The 15,004-nt window shown below is 39.2% G+C and overlaps 1 long non-coding RNA gene across 1 annotated transcript; it reads left to right on the top strand.

The window, feature by feature from the left end:
- Positions 1-5,585: 5,585 nt before the first annotated feature.
- Positions 5,586-14,971, top strand: LOC125162346 (uncharacterized). Its single transcript, XR_007151004.1, has 4 exons — positions 5,586-5,825; positions 6,348-6,439; positions 8,155-8,323; positions 13,253-14,971. It is a non-coding gene; the product is annotated as an uncharacterized LOC125162346 (long non-coding RNA).
- Positions 14,972-15,004: the final 33 nt, after the last annotated feature.

The raw sequence follows: 15,004 nt of genomic DNA, 5'->3' as shown, positions 1-15,004 counted from the left end.
GTACTTAGTAGGTGTTCAATAAATATTTTTATTTAAAAAATTGTTTTAATTTAAATTTTAGTTTGGTAACACACACTGCAATATTGGTGTCAGGGGGAGAATTCAGTGATTCATCGCTTATATAGAACACCCAGTGCTCATCACAAGTGCCCTCCTTAGTGCCCATCACCTATCTGGCCCATCCCCCCACCCATCTCCCTGCTGGCAACCCTCAGTTTGTTCTCTGCATTTAAGAGTCTTTTGTGGTTTGTTTTTCTCTCTCCTCTTCTCCCTGCCTTCCCCTATGTTCATCTGTTTTGTTTCTTATATTCTACATCTGAGTGAAATCATATGGTATGTGTCTTTCTCTGACGGACTTATTTTACTTAGTGCAATGCATTCTAGCTCCATCCACATCATTGCAAATGGCAAGATTTCATTCATTTTGGTGGCTGAGTAATATTCCATTGTATCTATATGCCACATCTTCTTTATCCATTCATCAGTTGATGGACATTTGGACTCTCTCCATAGTTTGACTATTATTGATAATGCTGCTTTAAACATTGGGGTGCATGCATCTCTTAGAATCTGTATTCTTGTATCCTTTGGGTAAATACCTAAGAGTGCAATTGCTGGACCATAGGTTAGTTCTATTTTTAGTTTTTTGAGGAACTTCCATACTGTTTTCCTGGGTGGTGGCACCAGTTTGCATTCCCACCAACAGTGCAAGAGGTTCGTCTTTCTCCTCATCCTCTCCAACACCTGTTCCTGTGTTGTTAATTTTAGCCATTTTGAGAGGTCTCATTATGGTTTTTATTGTATTTCTCTGATGATAAGTGATGTTGAGCATCTTTTCATGTGTCTGCATATCTACTTTGGAAAGGTTGTTATTCGTGTATTCTGTCCATTTCTTATCTGGGTTATTTGTTTTTTGGGTGTTGAGTTTTAAGATTTTGGATACTGACCCTTTATCAGGTATGTAATTTGCAAATATCTTCTCCCATTCCATAGGCTGCCTTTTAGAATCACGGTCAACTCCAGCAACCTAAAGTCAAGTATTTGATGCTTAATAACCCATACCACCACCACACACACACACACACACACACACACACACACACATCTTATCACAACCATGAATCTCCAGGATAGCATATAATACCTTTCCCTTGAGATTGGTCATTTGTAACCATGGAAAAGACCTTGAATGACATATTTTCAGAAGAGATAAATGAGCTACATTGGTTTTCATTTTATTTGACTAATACAGTGCATGTATTTTAAATTCCTCACAGTGCCCCTCATTCTCATTGGTACAGGTATAAACAATGTTGTATTGGCAGCAACAAATATGATCTGCCTGCTGCTGGAAGTCCAACTTAATTCATCATGCCTTCTTTACTAACGATCAGAAGAGGAAATCGCATTTCATGTTTAGACTTACCAGTGGTTAGGTGGTCAGGGGCTATTTTGAGTGGCAGTTTTCCAGTGCTGGAGAAATTGTAAAACTCACACAAACAAATGAACACACAAGAGGGAGGCGTCTGGCTCAGGAACTGAAGATGTGAATCCTCTCACTAGCAAAGCACTGTTTTGTGATCGATTCCCTTTTCTACATGTTCTTTGGAAGCCTAATGCTGGCTTCAATATTGGTATGGCAAATGCAGAAATGGGAGCCATCAAGGGGACCTCCTCTTAAGTGAACCAACCTGCAATTGAGTCTTTAATTCACCGGTACTGACACAGGATTCCCGTTGTAACCTTTCGTCCTTTTCATTTTCAAAAAGCAGGTGGGGGGCTCCTGGGTGATTCAGTCAGTTAAGCGTCCACTCTTGATCTTGGCTCAGGTCATGATCTCATAGTTCATGAGTTTGAATCTCACATGGGGCTCTGTGCTCACAGCACAGACCCTGCTGAGGATTTTCTCTTCCTGTCTCTCTGCCCCTCCCCTGCTCTCTCTCTCTCTCTTTCTCTCTCAATAAATAAACTTAAAATAATTAAGAAAATAAAAAGCAATGGTTGAAATTAATACTTTAACCTTTGGGAAAGCTGCAAACAGGGCAGTGAACTCATGTGGTCTGAAAAAGGGGTGCCCAGGTTGGTGCCAAGACTGGGCCATCCTTGCTTAGCTCCAGGGCTGACCTTTGGGGTGGGGCGGGGGGCCTGGCGTTTATGCTCTGAAGACGATGTGGTGTCAGGAAGACAGGGACTCTGTCCGAAACTAACACAGACACAGTGATCTATTCTAGGTATTAATATATGTTTGTCTCCATAGATACCAGATTAAAAAGACCAATTGTACAAATATCTTTTCCAAATGTATTCAAATTCTATCACTGATTTGGTAAGCCTCCTAACATCTTATTCAGTTTCTTTCCTATTTCTCCTTTAATAACATGCAAATGCTTTATTAAGCCTTTAATAGAGATTCTATGAGCAGAAATAGAATTTTGCCTTATTGTGAAGACATGCGTCTGGTTTTCTTCTGTGCGGTGAGCAGATAGGAGCATAAGGATTAAAATTCCCTCCTCATTCTAACGATGTACGTGTCTCAGAAAACTGGTTTGCTCTAGTAAGGAACACACAGCTACATATTTAGATACATTTAGATGTCAACTTGCAGAATTATCTATTCACCGACTGTGATGCATAAATAGGAACTAAGGAATTTTGAAAAAGCACAACTACCCCCCTCCACTTTCACGTGAGTACCTGCTTTCTGAAGGATGAAATACATGAGCTTCTAGTAATCGACATGTAGGCTTTTATCTTTCTTTGCTTAATGCTTTGACATGTGACCCTGAACCTCACAAATAAACCCTGACCTTTCTCCAGCTGGCCTGACACCCCCCCCCACCAGAGCCAACTCACTTCTTACAGCTTCCTAAAGCCAAAATTGGAGGGGTGCAATGCTCATTTTTCTAGATTCTCCTTTGAAGAACTGAGGTCCACCGGCCGCAGCCTTGCAACTGTTTGGATGTTTCAAAGTGCAGCGGGTTCACCAGTGTGGAGATCAAGTGAAATCATGTATTTGACTTCACTTGGGGATGAGTATTTCATCCTCTCTTATTTCAATGCATCCTTATTATGTACAACAATAGTCCCTCGAGTGTAAGGAAGACATTTCCCTTTCCAAAATGTATCCTCACATATTTTATTTTGATCTTCAAAGGTACAGACACATCATTGTCTGGATTCTACTGAAAAGAAATACGAAGTATAGGAAAATTTTTAAAAAGAACTTTACTTGGATCCACAGAGCCACTTGTGGATGGAAAATGTGCAGGTCTAGAACCCTGGCCTCTAGATTCCTAATTCTATGTTGTGTTCATAAATATCCCTTTATCTGTGTCTCATAAATGACCAGGAATTGAAGTTACAAATATAATACTATGTATTTTGTTTACAATGAATCATACATTCACGTACTTCTCAAATGTCTCAAAATATAAATGGATAAATACACTGTAAACAAACTAAAGTGTATGTGCGTGTAGAGATACGGCACACACACAAACGCACACTCGCACACAAACACTCGCCGTTCTAATTTTGAAGCTGAATCCTTTTTGAATCATTTGGAAATCCAATGAATGCTGCCTCAAAGGTGTTCTCTTTGTGGGGTAATAAAACAATATTAAAATTTCTATAGCATGAAGTCTGGATTTTTAGTCATTTTGCCCCCATTTAAGTTAACACAACACAATTCTTGATCATTTAGAGAGGAAACACATAACAAATTAATAAAAGGTCAGAAAATTTTAACAATTTGAGTAGCAATCAAGCGCTCAAATTATGTATCTGTTAGTAATTATGAGTAGGTGTCTGTAGATAGCAGCTTCCTGCCAATTCTCGAGATACTTAATCAGCTCACAAATTGGTTTTTTTTTGGGGGGGTGGGTGGGTAACATGTTAAAAATGTATTAAAAAAAAACAGGACAAAAAAGGCATCTCTTCATAGGATTATTACCTAAAAGGACCTATAAGGGAATTCCTTGCTTCATGAACCATCACTTCTAGATGCTCAAGTAAATCACTGGTATTCAGAACACTGGAATCTATTTACTTTCCTTATTGACCAGACATCTCCGTGTTTCTTGTTTCTCTATGTAAAACTGCATCCAGGGATAATAAGTGAGTTTTAATCACCTGGAATATGTGAAATATTTGTTTCCAGCACAGCAAAAAACTTTATTATTGATAGTACTATTCACGATGCGTTACTATTCATACATCCCTCATATTTTCCTGATACATACTTTCCAACTTTACCCAGAGCCATCTTAATTTTAGCCCTGGATTACCAATTCCACAGTTTGCATGAAGTCTACGTGGGTGTGGTACAATTTGGGTCCGGAATGGTAGCAAATATTTATATACTGATAGATACATAAATATAAAGATATGTAGTATATATAGTGCCAATGTGACCTAGAGGGACTGTTAATTATCAAAATGAAGAGATGTCTTTCAAGTGGAGGGCCAAACTCCCTTGTCTCTTGTTTAGTAACAACATGCGTTATGTCTGTTACCATCAGGGTGGGTGTGGAGAAGACCGTGACCAACAAATTAGCTGCTCTAACTTAGGACACTGGACAGTGCTGTGTAATGGTTAAGGCTACAAACTGAAGCCCCAGCCAACAGGTTTGAATCCCAACTTGGCTGCTTGCCAGCTCTGAGACTGGTGAATGGTTTTGAACTGTATGTCTCAGCTTCTTTATCTGTAAAATGGGAATAATGCTAATATGCACTTCAAAGAGTTATTGGATAGACTGAATAAGGTAAGACATGGAAAGGTCCAACTGTCTGAACCATGTACATCTTGTGAAGGAAGTTAATTTTTATCCAAGAGATAAACTATCAGATAACAGCATATGGGCTTGGTCTTTTCTTTTCCATTTAGAAAGCGATGGAAAAATGTTGAAATAAATTCATACTGGGAACACATCACAAAGCACAGTCTCTATGGGACTCTCTATCTCAATACCATCTCCCTCTCTGAAACCATAAAGGAGCTCAGATTAGAGGTGAAGCTGGGATTCTGAGCAATGACAGTCGCTTTATGAGTCAAAATAAAATGAACTCAGATAAACTGGGCGTTGAAGGCACTTTCTGCCACTTCAATGCCATGTGGAATGGAATCTAATTATGGGGGATAGAAGAAACCTATCACCTCCCTGCTCATGCAGGAACACACACACACACTCCCCACATACATCATAATGACCCACACTATTTTAGCAACTTTCCTTTTCTTGACACCTAGATGTTCTCATATAAATCTATTTACCAGACAGCCTCCCATTTAGAACATCCGATTTCTTTAAGGATCTTAATTCTTTATACCAGGCTGCCCTATACACACACCCTCTCCATTTCTGAAAAATGCTACTTTTTTTTTTAAAAAAAAAATCATGTTTCCTTTGGGGCTTACAAAGTCTAAGCACATGCACGACCTCAACTGATCACATAGCAACCTTATGGGGTAAACAATGTAGATAGTTACCCCACAAGACAAGCGAGGCAACTAGAGCTCAGAGAGCCATACCTTGACCTAGGTCAGTCAAGTGTTAGATTCCAGGAGTCTTGGGACTGAATCTACACCCTCTGAAACCTGTGTTCCTGAGCTTCACCCCACAGTCTCCAAGGTAAAAAACGTGAGCTTGCATTAACTTCTTCAAACTTCTCTCTAACCCAGGAGTTTCCTCAAGCCTCCAGAAGGGACTCAGGAAAGCATGGATTCTGGCAAGAACTCAATCAAGCAATGGTCAATTCACATCAAGAGGTGAGATACCTGGACAATGGTAACACCCTACTGGCATGCCTCTGCTCCAGGAAAACAGGTAAATAAACAAACAAATAGGTATTCAGGTTTGTTTTATTGTTGTTGTTGTTTTCTAAAAAGAGAGAGGATATGAAATGAGAAAGATAATCTCAATATATAATTCACTGCTTATGGTTCAAACCCCTCAGGCTAAGTTGACTGTCACAACTGCTTTCTTAACAAAATCTTGTTTTGCACCTTCCAGAATCAAAATAATCTTATCTTTCATTGCAGAAAAACAGGACACTTTGTTCCAACCAAATCTTTCTTTCTGATGCTTCAGAACACACTCTTTGTAACAGAGGGCCAAATTCCTGATTTTCAATCTCTTATTCCTCTCTTCCTCCCCACCTTGCTCCCTCCCTTCCACAACCCAGTGACCAGTCTCGACCAGATTCTACACAAGTTACGAGGTCTTGGGGATAAATGTATATATAGCTTTTTTTTTTTTAAATCACTATGCCATCATTCATGTTCCTTTCTTCTCTATCTACAACCCTACCTTCAAATATCCACTGAGATGTTTCTTTTGATTCTTCAGAGGCCCTTGCCAATGTTCTCTCCTGGGAAAATAGAAGCTCAGTAACTTGGCAAGAGAGTTTGGCATCACTGAGATCTTCAAGGAATGGAAAGGTAAGGAAAAGAAGGGTGAGACTAATAGGCAACAAGTGACAAATAACAGGTCATATCAGAGTATGGTCAGTAGATTTTCTCAGTTCATTGACTGAAAATCAATGCTATAATGTTAATGGTCTCTCATGCCTCTTATGAGAGACTATTAACATCATAGCATGGATTTTTATGAACAAGCATAAATCAGTTAGTAGGATCTTGAAAAGGTGTGTGTGTGTGTGTGTGTGTGTGTGTGTGTGTAAATCACACTATTGACACTATAGGACTTATGCCTCTGTGTAGCAACATATTACTGAGGACCCATTCCTGCCTGTGGAATGTTTGAGCAGACTACTTAGCATGACAAATGCAACCCAAATGTATCATGAAGATAAGAAAAGCTCACAATGGCTGTTTCTAGGAAGGGCCCAGAAGACACTGAAAAACCTGCTTAGTGTTTTCCCCAAGGCCCTATCACTGTAGGATCAGACAACAGTGCTCACACCTGCCTGACACTGGGTGATTTGCAAAATGCCCTTCTGCCCAGCAAGGTAGGGGCTGGTCACTCTTTGAATAGTCTGGGTCTGTGATGAGAGGCTGTCCCCAGGAGGCTGATTAATGTCCATGTTTACTTCTCACTCCAGCAATTCTAGTTGATACAACCAAGAAACCAATGACACAAAACACCCACCTGTGAAGAAACTGCAGCCCCTGCTTTGAACCCCCACATTGGGCTCACAGAGAGGGATGGCTGTTACTCCACTGATATTTGTCTGATTCGGATACATAATGTCCTTCCCATCTGGCGGGGACCAACCCAACAAGAGCTGCCTGCACGTCTTGTACACTTTGTGGGTCTCCATTCCCCAAAAGCAAATCTTCATTTGCAATTTATTAATTGCTTTAGAACATCAACAAATGGAGGATTTGATGATGTAACAATAATTATTGAAATATGCTGTTGGCTAAGCACATTCGGGATCAGATTGCTGTAGATTTGAATCCCACCTCTGGAATTTACCTACAATGAGAGGAGGCAAGTCATGTTACCTCTGTAAGCCTCAATCTCTAATATGCCCAGTACTCTCCCCACTGGAAGTCATGACTATCTGAGGATCATGTGATTACTTAGAAAACACAAAGATGTAGGTAGGACATTTCATGTTTAATGACATTTCATTATCCTTGTGAATTCAAGAGGTTCTACGGGAGAGAAGAATCTCACTGCTCATGTTCAAGACAGAGTCAATTTTGACCTATATTCATGTAAGCATCAGAAGGAGGCCCTTTCCTAAGTGTACACCATGTAAAGCATAAATGCTTATCTTTTCAGTAGCCATGTATTATTTTATGGTATCTGTGTCTCTGACAATCACAGAAGCTTAGAAGTGGAGAATAATATTGTCCTTGTTTTTGAAAGCTTAAGCTAATCGAGTTGCATTTGTAAAATGGAAAACTAATTCCCTGTCAGGTAATGAAAGCCCACAGGATAGGTCCCCCTTAGTAGAATGACTAACGTGATAATACACAGATGTGTCTGTCTCAGAGTAACTATCAAACTCTCAGGAGTCAATGGGGAGTAGGAGAGAATTCTAACGTGTCATAATCTCCCCTTACTATTGGAATGGGGACAATGGGCATCTCCTTTACCTGCTTCATGTATACCTGAAGAGACTTCAGTTAGTAAAACCTTCCTTGCATCTCTGCATTACTCCATCTGCCCCTCCCCACTGAAGGAGGAATCAACTGTCTGGCAAATCTGGAAACAGGAACAGCCACCAAAGCAAACCTCACCTCATTCTTGTTGGGATATGCCTGTGTCTGGTCTCCGCTCCACCATGGGTTACAGGACTTTCCCCCTGAGAAGGAGACCTGCTATTTCAGAGAGACAACTTTACTAGACAGGTAACTCTATCTATTTTAGGGCTCAGTAGTATCAAACTATCACTGCTAAATGTGTAAGCCATTTTCTCACAGCCAACGGTTTTGAAGCTGGCAATTTGATCTCTATTTGTCTGACTTGTCTATCTCTCGATCGATACAGAACTTGGGTGGGGACAAGAGGGACACTATTTTTTTTAATTGCCATAAAATCCAGCAAATATCGTTCTATTCTGATTTAATGTTAAAACTTTGTAAAGTTAATATGCGTCAATACTTTTTTCATCTATTGGAGGGGGATGGTAAAATGACCTTATGTACAGTTATAGGATAAATTATAAAAACCCATACCATGCATTCTCAACAGGAGTGATATTACCTGCCTTCAGCATACATCACTCACGAATTTCACTGGTCACCTTGACTAGCAGCAGGGAACTGGTCATTGTAGCCTTGTTCTAGCTGGGAGGCTGCCCAAGGAAGGAAGTTATAGAGTTATGGGCAAAAGTTTCTTCCAGAAGTGGTTCAGAGAATTCCCAGTAATCACAAAGTTCAAACCCTTCTCAAGAGGCAGGAGTTGGTCTAATCTGAGGAAGCGGGAGTTTCAGCAGTGTGGTAAAAAGGTAAGAGACAGGGCAAGACCAAGATTATGTTCAAGAAAGCTTTCCAAATGTCGAAAGGGAAATTTGAAGTGATGATGATACTGCCATCTGTGGGGATCGCGTAGTGACCACACATCTCATCTAACCCAATCTTAGGAGCTCTTTAATCTTTGCCATATTCATGACAAGGACATGCCCAAGCTGACAGGGGTTCCCTGATCAGCTGAGCCTCAGGTGCTAAGCCTGATGAGTGGTGCTAGGCCATTGAGCTGTGGGGTGGTTTCTTATGCCACCATAGCTGATGTAGAAGTGTGTAAGTGATGAGAGTTACTAGTCTAACGTTATAGAACTTGTGAGTAGCTGAGTTGAGATTCACAAGATGTTAACACTTCAAAACCAGTTCATATAAGTTCTATATCCAGACACTGGACTAGTTAGGATGAAATGCATGTTTTGCCCTTGAAGTTTAGCTGGGATACAATACAGAGGTCTCACATGGACTCCAGAAATCCAGAAAAACCAAAACTTGGATTCCCAAGGGATTAATACTGTAATGTTAACATTAACACTGTAAGCTCAGTAAGGACAGAAATGTATCTGCCTTGTTTGTTGTTTTATCCTCAGCACCTAGTATAGTGTCTGCATAGATTAAGTGTCCAGTTGAATGAATTAATGAATGAATGACATCATTCACTATATAATTTCAAGTTAGTCCATCGGATATTCTTTCCTGCTTTGTCAAATATTAGTTGGCCATACATTTGTGGGTCCATTTCTGGGTTCTCTATTCTGTTCCATTGATCTGAGTGTCTGTTCTTGTGCCAGTACCATACTGTCTTGATGATTACAGCTTTGTAGTATAGCTGGAAGTCTGGGATTGTGATGCCTCCTGCTTTGGTTTTCTTTTTCAAGATCGCTTTGGCTATTCGGGGTCTTTTCTGGTTCCATACCAATTTTAGGATTATTTGTTCTAGCTCTGTGAAGAATGCTGCTATTATTTTGATAGAGATTGCACTGAATATGTAGATTGTTTTGGGTAGTATTGACATTTCAACAATATTTGTTTTTCCTATCCAGGAGCATGGAACCGTTTTCCATTTTTTTGTGTCTTCTTCAATTTCTTTCATAAGCTTTCTAGAGTTTTCAGTGTGTAGATTTTTCACCTCTTTGGTTAGATTTATTCCTAGGTATTTTATGGTTTTTGGTGCAACTGTAAATGGGATCAATTCCTTGCTTTCTCTTTCAGTTGCTTCATTGTTGATGTATAGGAAAGTAACCAATTTCTGTGCATTGATTTTATATCCTGCAACTTTGCTGAATTCATGAATCAATTCCAGCAGCTTTTTGGTGGAATCTTTTGGGTTTTCCATATAGACTATCATGTCATCTGTGAAGAGTGAAAGTTTGATGTCTTCCTGGCCGATTTGGATGTCTTCTATTTCTTTTTGTTGTCTGATTGCAGAGGCTAAGACTTCCAATACTATGTTGAATAACAGTGGTGAGAGTGGACATCCCTGTCTTGTTCCTGACCTTAGGGGGAAAGTTGTCTGTTTTTCCCCATTGAGGATGATATTAGCGCTGGGTTGTTCATATACAGCTTTTTTGTTCTCAAAGTATGCTCCTTCTATCCCTACTTTCTTAAGGGTTTTTATCAAGAAAGGATGCTGTATTTTGTCGAATGCTTTCTCTGCATCTATTGAGAGGATCATATGGTTCTTGTCCTTTCTTTTATTGATGTGATGAATCAGGTTAATTGTTTTGCAGATATTGAACCAGCCCTGCATCCCAGGTATAAATCCCACTTGGTCATGGTGAATAATTTTTTTAATGTATTGTTGGAGCTGGTTAGTATCTTGTTGAGGATTTTTGCATCCATGTTCATCAGGGAAATTTGTCTATAGTTCTCCTTTGTAGTGGGGTCTCTGGTTTTTGAATCAAGGTAATGCTGGCTTCATAGAAAGAGTTTGGAAGTTTTCCTTCCATTTCTATTTTTTTGGAACAGCTTCAAGAAAATAGGTGTTAACTCTTCCTTAAATGTTTGGTAGAATGCCCCTGGAAAGCTACCTGGCCCTGGACTCTTGTTTTTTGGCAGATTTTTGATTACTAATTTGATTTCCTTACTGGTTATGGGTCTGTTCAGAGTTTCTTTTTCTTCCCGTTTCAGTTTTGGTAGTGTATATGTTTCTAGGAATATGTCCATTTCTTCCAGATTGCCCATTTTATTGGCATATAATTGCTCATAATATTCTCTTATTATTGTTTTTATTTCTGCTGTGTTGGTTGTGATCTCTCTTCTTTCATTCTTGATTTTATTTACTTTGGTCCTTTACTTTTTCTTTTTGATCAAACTGGCTAGTGGTTTATCAATTTTGTTAATTCTTTCAGAGAACCAGCTTCTGGTTTCATTGATCTGTTCTACTGTTTTGTTTTGTTTTGGGTTTTTGTTTTGTTTTTTTTTGGTTTTGATAGCATTAATTTCTGCTCTAATCTTTATTATTTCCTGTCTTCTGCTGGTTTTGGGTTTTATTTGCTGTTCTTTTTCCAGCTGCTTAAGGCATAAGGTTAGTTTGGTCACTCAGTGAAAGGTGATAAGACCATTAAATTTAGGTACAATTTAATGAGAATTACAAATATTATTAGATTATTAAATGCTAAGACATTTCTCAAGAGCCCTCCAGAAAAAAATTAATCATTTGTAACGTCAGGTCCTCACTTTGGCGAAGTCCTTGGAAATGAAATTGCTCTTTCCCAGCAGACTGCTCTATAAATGCCAAGCTTACTGCCTGAATTCATTCTAGGTTATGCTGCCTGAAGATGATGAGATTGCTATGTTGGACTTCTTTGGAACAGATGGGAGGGTTGCTTCAAATAGTGTTTTCTTTTCCAATCTTTCATCAAACATTCTCTTGTCCCTATTTTTATACTGAGATCTAATTAGCATTTTATCTTTGATTTCAATTTCACAAAAGACATGAGAAAGGCCTTAACAAAGATTAAGTGAAATTGTGATTTATTTTTATGTTTTGTATTTCCTTTTTATGTGCTCCATTCCCTGCTGCCCCTGACAAGTTCTAAGAGTTGAAATAACTCTATGGTGGGTTTTGCAGCTAAGTAACTGTTTGATCTTAGGCCAGTAATTCAACATACCTGGGCTTCAACTTGCTAAATTTCTAATTTGAATAATAAAAATGCTGTGTGGAATTAAATTTGAGGTCCTTTTCTTCTCTGAAGGATTTATGATTCCATGTGTGAGGGGCCACTAGGTAGAATGAATTACTGTGCTGTGAATCAACCTTGCCTTGAGGTTGAATGATCATAATTGGATTATCATTGAAGAAACGTCATGAATCAGGCACTGCTCTGGAAAGGCAGCAAGATAGACACACAGTGAGGATTCATATGGATTTGGAAGAATATCTTAGAAAGAACAAGGGGTCCAAATATTGCTATGTCTCTTGAGTCAGAAAGCAGCCTGATAGCATTTCGAGACTGGCATGTTCTAAAAGGTCCCAGAGGCTAAGCTCTTCCAGTTTGGTTAGAACAAAGGTAAACTCAGAGTGTCTTCACAAATGGGGATTCTTTGTAAGGACATGAAGAGAGAGGGGAAAAAAAGATATTCTTTCAGCAGTGATATAGCCATGCCCCAAAGGCAACCAGAATGTCATGATATATTCGTAACTCTGGCATCATGGTCTCCAATGATCTGCAAGTTTAGACAGAGTGCAGAGAGAAAATATATTAGAGCATCTATTTATGTTTTTTAGCTTACTATTTATCTTTTTAAACTTTGAGTGGTTTTCTGATAACACATATCATAAATAAGGATAGACATCTAAGTCATATACACATAAAAATATATTATTAACTGTATGTGGCAGAGAGAGTCATGCTTGCCAAATAGCTTCCTTACATTTCCCAGCCCTGTGTAATTAAATGGATTTATCTGGAAACTCTTGGAAAACAAAATTTGAGCAGAAGTGACATGTGTCATTTCCCTGTTGAAGCCATGTAAACCTCACCATAATTCTCCAGTCTCCCTTGCCTCTGGCTGTAACTGAGGAGTCTGCATGTTCTAGATGCATGTAACTATAAAGTGGTGGATCCATCTATCCACCTGGGTCTCTGAGTAACTACATACAGCAGAGCTCCCACTGGCACTGGAGAAGAAATGTATATAAGAAATAAAATACTGTTAGTTTAAGCTAGTGAGATATTGGAGTTATTTGTTACTGCAGAAAAGCATAACTTTTCCTGACTAATGAAGGATGCCTATTCCCATTTTGGGGGGGGGGGATAGAGTGAAAAATTTATATAATTTGTTTACTTTTGTTTTTGCTAACACTGTCTTTAGGTTTCCCAAGTGATGCAACCTGACAAGTTCTCCAATCTGTAGATGCCACTCATCTTTACTGCAATTAACTGCGGTCAAGGTACCAGGCTCATGAAATGAGAAAAGTCCTTTTTGTGATCACTTCTGCCATTAGGGGGAGGGACTTTTGGGAAGGGACATGTTACCTCAGGAATTTTCAATTGAACATGATTCATCAATTTCACACAGAGACATCAAGTCCAGGAAGAGAAGCTAACAAATAATCTTGCACTCAAGGAACTTATCTTTGTCAACTCTGTGGTCCAATTTCTCATAGATCTTAATCAGCAGAAGGCCTTTAATAAGTGATTTGTGAATGAATGGAAAGTCTGGATGAAGAAATATATGCTGGAATCAGTGGCTTTCGCAAGAGGAAGGTGGCAGTGTATTAAGTACGAGGGAACTGTCTTTGGCAGAAGGCCAATCCTTTGGGAATGAGGTCTTCTTAATGAAAAATTCTGCAAACCTGTTTCAATTCACACATTCATTCAACAAATAGTTATTGGGTGCCCTTTAATGTTCTCAGGTCACCTTCCCAAAATAACTGCAATGAAAATGTTTTCCACTTTTTCCTCTTCATCTAGAAAGATCTATTTTAAACGATGGGATTGTGGATTTGAGCACTGCTTTTTGAACACAGTCACGAATCCAGGCATTTGGTCCAGGCAGTGCCGGGAGGAGAATGGGTAATGATTTTAACAGAGCCTGCTGCAAACGCCTACTCGTTCTTCCACAAGCAACTAATCTTAGGTCTCAGCAATGCAATATCCCAGTGAATAGAGGGATGAAATGGACTAAGAGGTGAAATGCTGCCAACAACAGAAGCCAGAAGTACCTCACTCTTCAAGGATCTCTCACTGGTGTCAGCTTGGGTCAGAATGGTGTTGCAGTGGGCTGGTGCTGGGTGCTACTCTGACCTCTTTGCCAGGGGCCAGGATGAGAGCTGGTGCTGATAGCTCTTAACGTAATGCCTGGGCAATTTCCTTTTGAATAGAAAAGGAAATGGGTGAAAATGCTCTCATATGTGCTTTTAGTAATGATGTGCAGAGAATTTTAAACAAGACTGTAAAGGTTTAACTTTAATAATTCATCAATCAAGACACCAACTACATGCTTGGCAGTAGGTAAAGACCCAAGCGAAATCAACACAGGACCCTGTCTTTAAAAGCTTTACATTTTTACTGGTGGTTACCAAAGAAAATGATCAATGGATAAAAAGAATCCAGAACAGAAAAATGGTATCAGTATTGACGAGCAGAAGAGTATAGCAGACAGGAAGGCAGACTGTGGAGGAAAGTGGCTGAGTAGCCTGGGTTCAAATCTCAGCTCCAGCACTTAATAACAAAATAGACCAAGGCAGTTTATTTAACCTTTGTGCAATTTTCTCATTTAAACTATGAGAATAATATGAGTACTTCAAATCAGAACAGATGAAGTGTTTAGAAATGTGAGTAGCATGTGGTTAGGAATGACTGTTAGCTATTATTAGGGCAATTGAGATGTAGAGGGATATTATTTTGGTTGATTATTTTTTCTCATCAAATAGTCTTCCTGTATCATTATCTTCCTGTTAGAATTTGGTTGATCTGAGGAACTTTACTGAGTTAACATAATCTGTTATGGTACATCAAGACCACTGGTCTGGAATTCTGGCAGCAGGGATTCACTATCTCCATGGCCTCCAGATAGATGAAGAGTTGTCCCAATGCTTAGCTCTCTCCTGGGATCACAAAT

The sequence above is a fragment of the Prionailurus viverrinus genome, chromosome A3 (genome assembly GCF_022837055.1).
Source record: "Prionailurus viverrinus isolate Anna chromosome A3, UM_Priviv_1.0, whole genome shotgun sequence".
Classification (NCBI taxonomy): Eukaryota; Metazoa; Chordata; class Mammalia; order Carnivora; family Felidae; genus Prionailurus; species Prionailurus viverrinus.
The sequence above is the reverse complement of the archived record's forward strand: the minus strand, read 5'-3'. Positions and strand labels throughout refer to the sequence as shown.